General features: G+C 40.4%; 1 protein-coding gene across 2 annotated transcripts in view; it reads left to right on the top strand.

Annotated features, from left to right (window-relative positions):
- VAV3 (vav guanine nucleotide exchange factor 3) overlaps positions 1 to 16,810 on the top strand; it is a 433,329-nt gene that overhangs the window by 21,170 nt on the left and 395,349 nt on the right. The gene's annotated exons all lie outside the window — the stretch shown is intronic.

The raw sequence follows: 16,810 nt of genomic DNA on the forward strand, positions 1-16,810 counted from the left end.
TCTGCAGCGGGGCAGGCTGCAGAGACAGCCCCAGAGGGAGCTGAGGCTCATGGTGCTCAGCGGGACAGAAGCAGTGTTCTGACACTTTAACAAGTTCCTCTGCTCTGTCAAACATGACTTCGGTTTGTTACTTAAGTTCCTGCCATTGGCTCATAGAACTGTGGCTTCACCTATAGAAGAGTTAAAGAATTTCTTAAGCAAACACAAAGGAAGGGGAATATCCTTACTTAGGAAGTATGTTCTGCATTCTTGGGTTTAGATAGACCAGTGAGTCAGTGAAATTATTGCAAACCCAGACATTAAGATGTCTGTAATCTTAAGATGTTTGTAATCACAAAGGCCTGTGCCTGTGACACTCAGATTCAAAAAGATTAGGTTTTCTTAGAGAATCAAGGAGGAACTAGAGTGGCTTGGAAAAATATGCTTTGTTATCATCTGGCAACCCACTTCAGTGTTCTTGCCTGGAGAATTCTGTGGACTGAGGAGCCTGGCAGATGACAGTCCATGGGGTCACAAAGAGTTGGACAGAACTGAGCTGACTGTAACTTCAGTCATCAGAAAAGGAGCAGTGGTAGTCTGAAAGGACTAAGTAAGCCAGGCAAAAGATTCACATCTTGTGAGAGATATGAAGGGAAAAGGGAGGTCTTACCTCAGGATCAGTTCAGTTCAGTTCAGTCGCTCATTTGATAGACAGATACAAAAAGGAAAGGAGATTCCTTCTAATAGCACAAATTAGAAAGGGTAGTAGGGCTGTAGAAATAGAGTTTAAAAAGAGAAAAAAAAGACAAAGACCGGAACAATTTCTGAAAGGTTTTCACAAAGATTCAGAAAATAACGCAAAGTGCCCTTTGAAGGATTCAGCTAGAGTCTGAAATAGGAGCAGTTGGAAAGTAGATTTTCATAGCTTAGAGCTGGGTGTGGTTTTGTGTATTGCATAAAGATTTTTGCCAGCAGAGGTTGAAATGCAACTGACTTTGTTTTCCTGGTGGATCCAAGCCAGGCTTTACTTGTGCTCATGAGGGAGCACCTTCTGAGGCATTTAAAGCATTCTTCTGCCCTTTGCCTTGAGATGGCTCTGGAATAGTAACACCAAGTGGTTACAGCAAGTTTGCTTTTAAGAGAGAGTTACAAAGTACTGAAGAGTTCAGTGAGTGAGTCTCAAGGTAAAGGAACCAAGTTTAATTGGGCCTGCAAGGATCACTTATGCCCTGACGGCTCCTGCTCGGGTTCTTTATGGAGTTAGGACTCTCAGGGAAGGCACAGGGGAGTTGAAGGTGCGTTTTAGGAGCCAGCCCAGACCTGGCTAGAGGTGGCCTGATAGGAGTATCTGACTTGGGAAGTAAACCATTCATTTCTGCCCAACAGTGATAGCTCTAAAGTGGAAAAGAAAGAAAGGCAGGGCCTCTGAATCTTTCTCAAAAGAAAATGGAATCAACAGAGAAAAATTAAGTATGAGGCCTGCTGTTGCTCGTTGTTCAGTTGCCCAGTCGTGTCTGACTCTTTGCGACCCCATGGACTGTAGCACGCCAGGCCTCCCTGTTCCTCACCATCTCCCGGAATTTGCCCAAGTTCATGTTCATTGCGTTGATGGGGCCTGACTTGTGGCAAAAAAGGGAAAGAAAGAAAGAGAAAGATACTGAGGATCTGGTCATTAAAATGTGTAGGGACCTCTTTGGTGCCTCTAGATGCCAGTCCTCAGAACTCCAGGGATGTGGCTTCAGAAACAGTGGAAACAGCATTGGAATCTGCTCAAGTTGAGTTGGAAGAAATGTGGGGACCAACATGATTCTCCTAAGAAGGCGCTTCTCACAGCCTGAAGCCATGACACCGAAAAGGCAGTTGCAACAGATGCTAAGGCCCAAGACAAAGCATTCCTTCTTATGAAAGACTGTGGAGATGGCTGACTGTACTAGGCAGAGCCCACGTTCATTCGGTATGTGAGTGAGTGAGTGCCAGAAACGTGGGACTCAAAGAGCCACTGCAGCTAAGAGTCTTTGCCTATGCAGGTTGGGAAAGAAAGTTTCCACAATTAGGGCCCGAGGGGCTGGGGCTGCCACCGTTGCACATTTCTAGATGTATAAAGAAGGCAGTGGCACTTCTTCCCTTTCTCCTGTTCCTTCCCTTTTCTGTCCACACCCCTGCTTGTGCAGGGAACAGATATTTCAGTCTTTTGGGAATTCGCCCTCTGTCTCCCCAGCTATCCCTGATGTTTTAGTATGCTCCCTTAGTAGATTCCAGAGGGCCTCTGGCCTTTGTGGTACTGTCTGGCAGCTCTTTCCCTCCTCAGCCTCCCTTGGCAGGGGTTCCCTTGGCCCTGGGTCTGAAGGATAGAATGGAGAAGTGTTGCTTTAAGTTGACCGGCTGTTCTTCTGGCTCAGGGATCTCCTTCTTTTTTAAAAATTATTTGCTTATACGTTTTAAATTTTTGGTTGCACTGGGTCTTCATTGCTGCAAGTGGACTTTCTCTAGTTGTAGTGAGCAGGAGCCAACTCTTCATTGCAATACACTGGCTGCTTGCTGCAGTGGCTTCTCTTGTTGCAGAGCACAACCCCTAGGTGCCTGGGGCTCTGTAGTAGTTGTGGGGCATGGTCTTAGTTGCTCTGAGGTGTGTGGAATTCTCCCGGATCAGAGATTGAACCCGAGTCCCTTGCATTAGCAGGTGGGTACTTAACCACTGGACTGCTGGGGAAGCCCCTCTCCCATTCTTTAGTATTATTATTTCCCTGTTTCCATTCTTCTCTCTCTGTTTCCCAGTCCCTTCATATTTGAGGGGTCTGGAACAGTTGTAGTCCTTGGCTTCCCATGAGGGTTAGGGCTTAGATCCATACCAGAAATGCCAAGAAGATGACAGCCGTGATCTGATATGATAAGTGCATTCTATCATGTTGAAAGCAAGGAAGTAATGCCAAAATGATTTTACTTTCAGTTTCTTTATTTTGAAGTGAGAGCTCCTGGCTGCTGGCCTAAGAGCATGACCGACTTAGCCTTATTGGGAGAATGTATCCTAAATTCTAAAGACTAGAAACTTTAATGGAGTATATTTAAAAGTTTTTAGTAAATTGAGGCTTACCTGTATGGGTGTTAGTAAAATATAGGTATTTTAAAAACATGAATCTCTTTACATTTTGTGAAATTGTTGTATTGGCCCCTGAAAACCTTATGGTGAAATTAAAGAGCATTTTGGCTATAATGCTTGAAAGTAGGATAATGATATATATGTGGATGGTGACTGCAGCCATGAAATTAAAAGATGCTTGCTCCTTGGAAGAAAAGCTATGACAAACCTAGACAGCGTATAACAAAGCATAGACATTACTTTGATGACAAAGGTCCATCTAGTGAAGCTATGGTTTTTCCAATAGTCATGTATGGATGTGAGAGCTGGACTATAAAGAAAGCTGAGCTCCAAAGAAGTGATACTTTTGAACTGTGGTGTTGATGAAGACTCCTGAGAGTCCCTTGGTCTGCAAAGAGATCAAACCAGTCAATCCTAAAGAAATTAAACCCTGAGGATTCATTGGAAGGATTCATGCTGAAGCTTCAATACCTTGGCCCCCTGATGTGAAGAGTCGGCTCATTGGAAAAGACCCTGATACTGGGAAAGATAGAAGGCAGGAGGAGAAAGGGGCAACAGAGAACGAAATGTTTGGATGGCATCACTCGTTCAATGGATATGAGTTTGAGCAAGCTCCAGGAGATGGTGAAAGTCAGGGGAGTGTGGCATGCTGCAGTCCATGGGGTTGCAAAGAGTTGGACACAGCTAAGTGACTGAACAGCAAGAGCAGCAGTGTTGTATTAGCACGGTGATCGGGAGGTGTAAACAGCCGAGAAATAGTTGTAGGTTTTTCCTACTCATTTCTCATTTGACATACATTTGTTGGATGCATTTTGCTTAACTCAAATGGTAGAGGATACCAGCCAGTGTTAAGACTTATATGGTCATTTTCCTCAAGAAGAAAATGTTGAGTCCAGCAGGAAGGAAATGATGTTAGTATTTGGCAAGCAGAGATGGAAGTGTGAACAACTTCTGTGCTGATGTTTACATCTGCTGCAGTCACTGGCCACACTCACTAGCAAAGGCAGGAGCATTCCTGAGTCAATATGTCAGGAAACAGTGTGTCACGCACTGATTTCATCCCTGCCTCTAGCTCGGTGGTGTTTTTCTTTTTCTTTTTTTTTTAAATCATCATATATATTTTGTGATATCTGTTTTTCAAATATCCAGATACTGTGATTTTGTGGGTCACCTGTATGTTATTTATTAAAACAGGATTATAGTATGAATGATGGAACTTTTATTCAGGGTGGGAGAGAGGCTGTATGGACTCTGTGTCCCCCTTGCTGGGTATCTTCTACCTATCCATTTGTAAGGCGTGGCAATCTGGGTAGTCACTCTGGTCCTCCCATTTCCCACAGCGTTTGGAAGTCTGAAGGCAGCATCAGAGATGCACTTTGAGTTGTCCCTTCTTTTTAACAAATGACCGTGTGTCACAGGATCAGTTGGAAAACGAGCAGGTTGGATGCAGGTATATTTCATCTGTGATTAGGGATGAGATGTAAGCCCATAAATTCCAGCCTGGAAAGGATGTGCAGGGAAGCCTGCTCTGAAGATGTCCCTGTTCCCCCAACAATTTCTTTGACATCCTCCACAGCCATGGCTCCCTCCAGCCCCCTCCCCAACATTCTTCTTCAACTTGAAATTCAGGCTTGGTGCAGTGAGCTGTAGTCGGGCTTGTGGCTGCTCCAGGAGGTGAGCTGTGACTCATCCATGACTCATTTGGCCGGTTTTGGTTTCCTTACAGTCAATTAAGCAAATGAATGAAACAACCAAAAGCACAAGTTGCAAAGCAGAGCTAATGAATGAATTTGCATATAGTGTCACTGCTGTTTCTCCAGATTGTTCTGTTTTTAAAAATTCTCTAAGAAAAATTGGTTAGTGTTAGAATCTAGATCGCTGATTTATAGTCTAAAAATTAGACCTGGAATCTGATTTACCTTTCGATTCTAAGCTAATCCTCTTCTATTTCTAATCCAATGCACAGTTCACCATTGGCTAAATGCAGTTTCCTCAAATTTAAGTCGTAGAGGTTTCCCGTTAGCATTCAGAAATGTAAGTTGCCTTAAGGCATTTGTTGATTAGTTAGATTATTTTCCAGGTATTTAAACATTGTTTGTATACTTTCAGGATATTTTTGACAGCAGTTCACATTAAAAGAGTTCTTCCGGTCTAGCGACTTCAATTATTCCCTCCGCCCCCAAATCATAGAACTGATGTGCCCTCGCCTTTCACATATTAAAAAAACAAAACTCTCCTTTATCTGTCAACTTGCTTCAGATTTAGCAACAGCGGAATTCAGATATTTTCACCTTTTTGATGTTTCTGCTTCTCTGATGTTGCTGTAGTTTCAGAGACTTGTTTCTTTTCTCACGTGGTCTTCCTGCTGCTTCTTGGTTCTACAGCCTCTGGGTACAGTGTCTTTTCTTAAAATATATATGGTTTTTGAGATTTTTTGAATGAAATCTTTCAATATCTTCAGGATGAAAATCTCCAATATTTTAATTCAACAAAGCCCTGCCCACCGTGTTGGCTTCATCGCTCGTCTCCTTCCCTACCCCTGTCCTTTCCATCAGACCTTGGCCTGAAGAGGCCACGTTATGCTTCATCTCCTTGTCCCTGCATCTGCCGCTCTTAGGAAAGGCACATCTTCTCCATCAGATCTGCTGGTTAACTCCCAGATGACTTTGGAACTCACACGGGTGATGGCCTTGGGGGACGCCACACAGTTTTAGAAATGCCTCTTCTGTCTGCTCTACTAGCTTACCTTCTTTGTCGTAGCACTCACCATGCCCTGTTGTCCCCTCTCTCTCCACAGTTAATCTGTGAACCTCTTCAATGAACAGATGATTTCTTATTCATTTCGGTAACTTGAGTGAATGAATGGACAAAATGTTTGTCCTCTTTATTCTGACGTGGAAATGTATCCCTAATCTCTGTGAATGAGGACCAGCTTTATGTGTTTGTCATACGCTTCCTTCTCTGTTACCCTTGTTCCTTGAGTGTCTTGCTGCCCCGAATGTTGTAGGAGAGACCACAGTGGTCTCTGCACTGTGGATGCTGCCGCTCGACTTCTGTCGAAACATGTTTTGTTGTTGTTGTTTAGTTGCTAAGTCATGTCTGACTCTTCTGTGACCCCCTGGACTGTCACCCACCAGGTTCCTCTGTCCATGGGATTTCCCAGGCAAGGATACTGGAGTGGATAGCCATTTCCTTCTCCAGGGGATCGTCCCGACTCAGGGATTGAATCTGCATCTCCTGCATTGTCAGGCAGGTTCTTTGCCACTGAGCCACCAGGGAAGGGTTATGTTTTACCTCTTTCCTAAGCCTCATTGACTATGCCAAGGCCTTTAACTCTGTGGATCATAACAAACTGTAGAAAATTCTTAAAGAGATGGGAATACCAGACCATCAGACCTGCCTCCTGAGAAATCTGTATGCAGGTCAAGAAGCAAGTTATAACTGGACATAGAAGAACAGACTGGTTCCAAATTGGGAAAGGAGTACGTCCAGCTGTATATCGTCACCCTGTTTATTTAACTTATGTGCAGAGGACATCATGTGAAATGCCAGGCTGGATGAAGCACAAGCTGGAATCAAGATTGCTGGGAGAAATATCAATAACCTCAGATATGCAGATGACACCACCCTTATGGTAGAAGGTGAAGAAGAACTAGAGAACCTCTTGGTGAAAGTGAAAGAGGAGAGTGAAAAAGTTGGCTTAAAGCTCAACATTCAGAAAACTAAGATCATGGCATCTGGTCCCATCACTTCATAGCAAATAGATGGGGGAACAGTGGAAACAGTGACAGACTTTATTTTTTTGGACTCCAAAATCACTGCAGATGGTGATTGCAGCCATGAAATTAAAAGACTCTTGCTCCTTGGAAGAGAAGGTATGACCAACCTAGAGAGTATATTAAAAAGCAGAGACATTACATTGCCAACAAAGGCCCCTCTACTCAAAGCTATGGTTTTTCCAGTAGTCATATATGGATATGACAGTTTTTGATTATAAAGAAAGCTGATGAACTGATGCTTTTGAACTGTGGTGTTGGAGAAGACTCTTGAGAGTCCATTGGACAGCAAGGAGATCCAACCAGTTCATCCTAAAGGAAATCAGTCCTGAATATTCATTGGAAGGACTGATGTGGAAGCTGAAACTCCAATACTTTGGCCACCTGATGTGAAGAACTGACTCATTTGAAAAGACCCTGATACTGGGAAAGATTGAAGGCAGGAGAAGGGGACGACAGAGGATGAGATGGTTGGATGGTATCACCAGCTCAATGGAGGTGAGTTTGAATAAGGCTCCAGGAGTTGGTGATGGACAGGGAAGCCTGGCATGCTGCAGTCCATGGGGCTGCAGAGTCGGACATGACTGAGTTACTGAACTGAACTGAAGCCTCATTGCTCTGCATTTTAACTGTTGCTTGAAGTATACGTTCTTTGCTTTTCTAGGGTTTTTTTTTTCCTTAGGAAGAGCTCAGTGTTTGACATGAATGGAATTAAATCACATTTGACATAATTGCTTTAAAATGAATGAATGAATTACAAGTAAATGCTTTGCTTTGCAGAGCTGTAGGAGTCTTGATTTGTGCAGCTGTTCTTGCCCATGGAGAAAACCTTAGGGAATTATCTTGAAAGTAGAATCCTTCCAACCATCTCATTGACCAATTGGCCAATACAGATATTTGCCAACTGTAACCTGGCTCCATCAGTTAGCTTAATCTATGAGAGGTGAATATATCGTATGGCAGAAAGGGATGGAGGAAGCTATTATTACTAGTACTCAATGGGATCTGAGACAAACTTTTAAGTGCCCTGAAAAGTTGTCACCCTCCTGTGGTCTATTCAAAGCTATAGACATTCTTGTAGTTAGGTTTTTTTAGGAGTTTCTTTCTTGCAATATTTCTCCTCTCATATGCCTTGGTGCACAGCTATATTTTGTTTAGCGTAATGGTTTTATCTTAATAATAATATAATGATTTATAAAATTCTTCAAAGAGGATGTATTAAGTCTGAAATTTCCTGAATGTAATATTTGGAAATTCTAAAAACAGCGCATAATTTAAGTGGTTAAGTTTTTGTCACAACTTGTTTTGGGAATGCAGGTTTTCTTTTTCTTTCTTTCTTTTTTTTTAATTAAAAGCATCTTTATTAACCCTTTAATAATATGTATAGATTTCAATATGCCAATCAGGTTTTCTTTATTTAAGAATGCAGGTTGTATGTGTGTGTGTCTGTGTGTAAGATGGGTATTATTTTTAACAAAACTTTCTGTTTTTGACTTTTTGTTAGAAGTTTACTTTTCTTAGGAACCATTCCTCCTGATGTCTTTTCTTTGCCTGAAATAATTAGAAATTCTTAAGTAATTGTTTCTATGATTCACTAGTAATGGCAAAGCACTCCAGTACTCTTGTCTTGCAAATCCCATGGACGGAGGAGCCTGGTAGGCTACAGTCCATGGGGTCGCTAAGAGTCGGACACAACTGGAGTGACTTAGCAGCAGCAGCAGCAGCAGTAATGGCTCAGAAAAAATAATTCCACACATGAAAGATATGGAATCTGTTTAGTTCTGTGTGTGTTTTAGGGCAGGAAAGAGTGGGAAAATACTCTGTTCTCAGATCAACCTTTTTTTCAGTATTCTTTCCTATCACCTTAAAGAATGTATAACTTTAAGCTTAGTAGAGGTATATTTGTTTCTATTCTAGAAGTCTAAAGTTTTTGCAACATTTATATGTAGCCATTTTACAGAGTACTTTTAAAGAGTTTATCCTTACCAGTATTAAAAGGTATCTCTGATGGCTCGGATGATAAAGAATCTGCAATGCAGGAGACCTGGGTTTGATCCTTTGCTCAGGAATATCCGCTGGAGAAGGAAATGGCTACCCACTCCAGTTTTCTTGCCTGGAAAATTGCATGGACAGAGGAGCCTGGCAGGCTATAGTCCATGGGGTTGCAAAAAGACATGACTGAGTGACTAAACTTTTTTTTTTTTTTTTACGTATTTTAAATGAAACTATGGATGTTACTACCCCCAAGATAAGCATATAGGCCCCTTTTTAATTCCCTTGAGGAAATCAAAGTTTCTTGAATTGAAATTAAGAAGTGGAGGCTTCTGAGTATGGTCATAAAGATAACGGTCAAAACCATTTTGTATTTGCCATTCAAACAAGACAGCTTGGTGGAGCTGTCAGATTTTAATCCAATCATTGTGTGAGCCCGGCTTATGCTAAAGGCCAAGGAAGAAAATGTAACATTCCTCCTTATCTATGACTAAAGGAATATTTACAAAATGTTTTTTAATTAAAATGTTTTAAAAGATTTTTTTTAATGTAGACCATTTTTGAAGTCTTTATTGAATTTGTTATAATATGTTTTTGTTTTATGTTTTTTGGCCATGAGGCACTTAGCTCCCTGACCAGGGATTGAACCTGTTCTCCCTGCAGTGAAAGGTGAAATCTTAACCACTGGACTGCCAGGGAAGTGCCTTAAAAGAAATAAATTAAAAAAAAAATTATATTGGAGTATAGTTGATTAACAGGTTGTATTAATTTCAGGTGTACAGCAAAGTGATTCAGTTATACGTATACATGTAATCTATTCTTTTTCAAATTCTTTTCCCATTTAGGTTATTACAGGGTATTGAACAGAGTTCCCTGTGCTATACAGAAGGTCCTTGATGTTTAATGTATTTTAAATGTAGCGATGTGTACAGGAACATTTCTTTATTTACTGATAGTATATTTTATTTTTTTTCCCTGTATTAAGTAATGAGATTCAAATTTTATGCTTCAGTTAAAATCTGAAGTGTTGCAAATGTGGTTGCGGGAATGGGTAGATGAGCCCTCCTTCTCTCCCCTCTTAATCTCTAAATTTGGAAGTGAGCTAATTAAGGAACTGACTCTGAGGACATTTGTATTCAGAATTTGAAACAAGTAGATTTTAAAGAACCCTGGGCCTAAGATGTTCTTTGCTGATGAAGGTAGAGGAAAACCAAGTGGTTTCTGGAGAGAGACTGTCTTTTAGGGAAGTACCACTGCCATACCACTGCCAACAAAACAAACCTCTTACACCCACTCCAGTGTGAGTAGGATCAACAAATCAAGACGAACAAAACACATCGTCCCACCCCAAATAAACATGCTGGGAAAAAACTGTTGATTCTATTTTCATTTAAGCCTAAAAATGTTAAGAGGTTTTTAAATATATCCATATGCTTTTCATTACTTTGTTATACATTTCTTTTATACAGTCATATTCTGTTTATTGTGGGGATGTGTTCCTCATCATTGGAGTATATGTTAGCTTCCTGTTGCTGATGTAACAAATTACTACACATTTATTGGCTTAAAACAACCCAAACTGATCATCTTGCAGTTCTGAAGGCCAGAAGTCCGGGATCAGTTTCACTGGGCTAAAGGCAAGATGTCCTCAGGGCTAATTCTTTCTAGGGGCTTCAAGGGCAGAATCCGTTTCCCTGCCTTCTTCAGTTTCTGGTGGCTGCCTGTATTCTTTGCCCTGTGGCCCCCTGCTCCACCTTCAAAGCACGTCATTTCAATGTCTGCTTCCATCTTCACACTCCCTTTTCTTCTGTGGTTTATAAGAACACTTGTAATTGCATTTGTTGTTATTGTTCAATTGCTAAGTTATGTCTGACTCTTTACGACCCCATGGACTGCAGCATACCAGGCTCCTCTGTCCTCCACGATCTCCAGGAGTTTCCTCAAATTCATGTCCATCCAGTAGGTGATGCCATCTAATCATCTCATCGTGTGCTGTCCCCTTCTCCTAATTGCATTTAGGACTACTCAGCTAGTCCAAGATGATTTCACCAACTAAAGATCCTTTATTTAATCACATCTGCAGAGTTCCTTTTCCACAAGGTCATGTTCATAGGTTATAGAGATTAGGATGTGGGTTCTTTGGGGGCCATCATTCAGCTCTACCTCAGAGTACTTTACAAGTCTTCACAGCACAGTCCTCATAGAACTGGGTTTCCCAAGGCATGTGTCATGGTTACTGTTGTTTCCTTTCAACTCACCTCAAATCCAACATGTCTTTGCATATTTTTCGGGTTCTGTCTCTGCAGGTGACTGTCCTTCCCTCCCTCCCCTCACTCTCTGCCCTCCCTCCCTCCTTCTCTCCTTCTTGCCTCTGTCTTCTTTTCCTCTCTCCCTCCCTCCCCTCCTTCCCTTCCTCCCAGACAGAGACCTTCTGCCAATCCCTCCATGATGCTGCCCAACTCACCATATCAGTTTCTTCAGCTGCATTGTCATTTGCTTTGAACTCTGAAAAGTTATCTCTTAACATCTACTTTGGTACCTGTGGGGCATTTCTAGTACTACAGTTTGCATATCTTTGGAGTTGTTATGATGCATTACAATCATTGCTAACACATAACATAATAGCAGGTAGAGTAAATGAACCAGAGGTCACTGTGGTATAGGTCACTGAACACTGATGAAAACATAGTTTAAGCACCAGGAATGCCCAGAGCCATGAACCACGTAGATTGTCATTGCCTAAGTGAGCATCACAGTCTTATGTGCTGTACCGGCTGACTGTGAGAAAAATATTTAAGCATGTGATAGATTTATATTATTAATATATAAATAGATAAATATTAATACATAAATAGATAAATATTAATATATAGAGCTATTTCTCAAATGAGTTGTGCATGGACAGTGCTTACTGTTCAAAAGTACATATTTGAAATAAAATAGTATGAGAGTTAAATTACTGAGAATTCCTCCCACTTTTCCTTTAGCAACCCCGCAAATCTGAGGCATGGAATTTGGGTTTCCACGGTGCAGTGTTAGTTGTTCAGGTGCTGATTGTTACTGATAGTTGTAGGATTTCCAGCAGACCAGTGAGGCTCTCTGGGCTTCAGTTTCCTTATTTATAAAATGAAGTATCTGACTGTAATTCTTTATTAGACTATTTTAATTTTTTGTTTTAAAGTTGATGGACAGTCTGATATATGTATTAGCATAGTCTGCATCGACTAAATAATCTAAAATTATTTTTAATGAGAAACTTCAAAGAGAGCACATGATCTCCCAGAACACATCACTTGACTTCACCAGTTATTAAAGTTGCCATATATTCTTTTTAAAAAGTTGGTTACGTTCTGGCTGCGCTGGGTCTTTGCTGCGCTGCACAGTCTCTCTGTGTTTGTGGTGAGCAGGGGCTACTCTCCACCTGCGGTGCAAGGCTTCTCGTTACAGTAGCTTCTCTTTGCGGAACAGGGCCTCTGGAGTGTGTAGGCTTCAGTAGTTGTTGCACACAGGCTCAGTGCCCTGTGGCGTGTGGGATCTTCCTGAGCCAGGGATTGAACCTGTGTCCGTTGCATTGGCGGGTGGATTCTTAACCCCTGGACCATCAGGGGAATCCTCGAAGTAACCATTTATTCTTCAGTGATATGTCTTTTTTGTTGTTATTTTTTATTGCCTAAGACATTCATTGCATGCTTTGACATGCACCTTTCAATGTTTTAGCATTTTCATAACTAGCCAGAATGCCATGATCACATCTAGCAAAAAGAACAGTGCCTCAGTATAATCTCACATATGGTCTACATTCAGACTTCTTATATTGTCTCATTTTTTTTTTAATTAGTCCAAATAAGAATTCAAGTACAACCTGTACTTTGCATTTGGATTTTACTTGTCCTAAGTCTCTTACCCTTTCTCCAAGTAGGCGACATGGTAAATAAACGTGGTCACTTGTCTTGTAGAATATCCCTCATTCTGGTTTGTTTTGCTTCTTCATGGTGGTGTTGACTTGTTCCTTTATTGACTAGAATTCTTTTTTTTTTAATTTATTTATTTTAATTGGAGGCTAATTACTTTACAATATAGAATTCTTTTAAACTGAGTATTAGCTCCAGCGGTTTGAATAGATTCATGTGTCCCTGTTTTTGCAACGATGGTGCAGTGCACTTCGTTTAAAATCATCTGAGAGACGAATCATGTCTGGTTGTGCCGCTTGTAGACGCGCTAAGACTGATCAGTGGATTCAGGTGATGGCAGTCTCATTCCTATATTGTAGAGTTTTTTGTCACCTTTTCATCAATCGTGTCATTGATTATTAATCTTTGCCCAAAGCAATTATTTTATTGATTTGCAAAGTTTTGTTTTTAAAAAATTGTCATTATTTGTTCCACATTTTTGACTGGAATATTTCAGTAAAGAAAGAAGAATATTCTTTATCTTAGGTATTTGGTAACTCTGAAGTATAATTTATATGGGAAAGGCAGGAAAAATGGTTCTTTCCCATTGATGCCCAATTTCCAGAGTAAGGAGTTGATGCCCTACTTATTTCAAGTAATGACCAGTGCATTCTTTTTGGCTGGAAATGGGAAGTGAGGCGTCTTTCTATTTTGTTGTCTCATTCTGAGTCAGTGGGTTTTTATACATTAAGTGTGTCTTCATTAAAGTAGTCATTGTTCTTTTTGGCACTCTAACTGTCCTATGTTTGGCCAGTGGGAATCCCTTAGTGATTCCAGGAACTATTTTTTTACATCAGTTTTTAAAAATTTTGGTAAAAGATACATAACATAAAGCTTAACCATTTTAACTATTTTTAAGTGTACAGTTCTGTGGCATCAACTCTATCTGTATTGTCATGCAGCTCTCACGGCCACCGTGCCTGTCTGGAACTCTTTTCATCTTGCAGCACTGAAACTTTGTACTCATGAGACAAAACCCCCTCATTCCTCCCCCATGGAAACTACCATTCTATTTTTTCTCCCTTTGAATTTGACTACTTGAGGTACCCCACATTACTGGAATAATACAATAGTTGTCCTTTTGTGATTGGCTTATTTCACTTAGCCTTAAAAGTTATATCCACAGGTAGCAAGTGTCAGAATTTCCTTTTTTTAAGACTAAATAATATTTAATTATGAATATATATACCACATTTTATTTATGCATCTATCTGCTGATGGACGCTTGGGTTGTTTTTACTTTTTGACCATTGCAAATAATACTGCTATGAACATGGGAGTACAAATTTAGTTTTGTAATTACAGCATAATATGATTTGTACACTTTTCTGTATATAAGTATAGAGTTCACTAAATTTTTACAAACTCACCTCTATTATTAGCAGAGAATATTACCAGCACCCTCAAATCCCTCTTTTGTCTCTTTAGTCCTCAAAGGTACTTCTAATGTCATCTTCAAATTTGTAGTTTTTCTTGTTTCTTATTTTAAACTTTATAGGAATAGAATCGTACATAATGTACTATTTTGTGTTTGACATCTTCACTCAATATTTAGAGGTTTATCCACATTGTTTCTTAAACTAGTATATTTTTTTCATATTATGAATATACCACAATGTATCTATTTTACTGTTAACAATTTTTGGTGTTACTAATATGGCTTTGAATATCAGTACATGTAATTTAGTGGGCATATGTACTTCTTTTGTTTGGTATAGAATTAAGAGTGGCTTTGTCCTGTAACTCTAGGTGTATTACTATCTCACACAGTATTTGCCAGGAGTTTCTCCAACTGTTCTTCTCAATTTTATTCCATTATTCAGTACTATTTAATAATTAATACAATAAGTATTCTTAAGGAACATGTGGCCCTATTCCTCCCACCCTCATGGAACCTGTAAAGGAACAGGATCAACACTTTGATCATAGCCTCAACTTTCCAAATAGATATGCAGGCAGTATTTATAGCTACTGTCAATAAAATGAATGTGGTCATATATAAGCTTTTACAGCTTCTTAAATTTTCTTAGTGTATATTGTACATGCATGATCAGAAATTCAAATGCTGTAGATGTTTTGGTGGTAATATGTTGAGAAGATGGCAGAAGCTGGGAGATAGCAAGGAGACTTAATTCCTTTTTTGCTGATAAGGCAATTTTTATGCCATCTTAGAGACCTATTAGCCATACAGAGACGGACATGATCGAGTGACTTCCCTTTCACTTTTCACTTTCATGCATTGGAGAAGGAAATGGCAACCCACTCCAGTGTTCTTGCCTGGAGAATCCCAGGGATGGGGGAGCCTGGTGGCTGCCATCTGTGGGATCACACAGAGTCGGACACGACTGAAGTGACTTAGCAGCAGCAGCCATACAGAGAATCAGCATTAAAAAAAGCTTTATTAGTTAATAGTTTTTGACATAATATTGATTGGAGGGTAAAACTGGTTATCAAGCTGATATTTATCTTTTAATAACTGTCAAAATTGTTTTTTTTTGGCCTTGCTTTGTGCTTGTGGGATCTTAGTTCTACCACCAGGGATTGAACCTGGGCCCTCGGCAGTGAAAGCTCAGAGTTCTAACCACTGGACCACAAGGGCATCTCCTCAAAATTCTATATGTGGTTAAATTTTTTAATAGTTCAATTATTATTTAGACATGGGTATTAAATCAGTATAGGAACTGATTAAAATTCAGTTCCTATACTGAATTAAAAAAAATTGATAAAATTTTTCTCAAAGGTCTTAAAAACTGAGTTGCCAATGATGCTTAGAAAATCATGATTTTCTTGCAGCACCATTTACAATAGCAAATGCATGGAAGCAACCTGATGTCCATTGATAGATGAATGGATAAAGAAGATGTGGTACACATATATACAATGGAATATCACTCAAGCTGTGTATTGTCACCCTGTTTATTTAACTTATGTGCAGAGTACATCATGCGAAATGCTGGACTGGAAGAAACACAAGCTGGAATCAAGATTGCCGGGAGAAATATCAATAACCTCAGATATGCAGATGACACCACCCTTATGGCAGAAAGTGAAGAGGAACTAAAAAGCTTCTTGATGAAGGTGAAAGTGGAGAGTGAAAAAGTTGGCTTAAAGTTCAACATTCAGAAAACGAAGATCATGGCATCCAGTCCCATCACTTCATGGGAAATAGATGGGGAAACAGTGGAAACAGTGTCAGACTTTATTTTCTGGGTTCCAAAATCACTGCAGCCATGAAATTAAAAGACGGTTACTCCTTGGAAGGAAAGTTATGACCGACCTAGATAGGATATTCAAAAGCAGAGACATTACTTTGCCAACAAAGGTCCGTCTAGTCAAGGCTATGGTTTTTCCAGTGGTCATGTATGGATGTGAGAGTTGGACTGTGAAGAAGGCTGAGCGCTGAAGAATTGATGCTTTTGAACTGTGGTGTTGGAGAAGACTCTTGAGAGTCCCTTGGACTGCAAGGAGATCCAACCAGTCCATTCTGAAGGAGATCAGCCCTGGGATTTCTTTGGAAGGAATGATGCTAAAGCTGAAATTCCAGTACTTTGGCCGCCTCATGCGAAGAGTTGACTCATTGGAAAGGACTCTGATGCTGGGAGGGATTGGGGGCAGGAGGGGAAGGGGACGACAGAGGCTGAGATGGCTGGATTGCATCACTGACTCGATGGACGTGAGTCTGAGTGAACTCGGAGAGTTGGTGATGGATAGGGAGGCCTGGCGTGCTGCAATTCATGGGGTCGCAAAGAGTTGGACACGACTGAACGACTGATCTGATCTCTGATCACTCAGCTATAAAAAAAGAATAAATTTGAGCCAGTTCTAGTGAGGTGGATGAACCTAGAGCCTGTTATATAAAGTAAGTCAGAAAGAAAAACAAATAACATATATTAACATATATATGTATTGTAGTGTAGTAAAAGTCACTCAGTTGTGTCAGACTCTTTGTGACCCCATGGACTATGCAGTCCATGGAATTCTCTAGGCCAGAATACTGGAGTGGGTGGCCTTTCCCT

This window comes from Bos indicus x Bos taurus, chromosome 3, assembly GCF_003369695.1.
Source record: "Bos indicus x Bos taurus breed Angus x Brahman F1 hybrid chromosome 3, Bos_hybrid_MaternalHap_v2.0, whole genome shotgun sequence".
NCBI classification, from domain to species: Eukaryota; Metazoa; Chordata; class Mammalia; order Artiodactyla; family Bovidae; genus Bos; species Bos indicus x Bos taurus.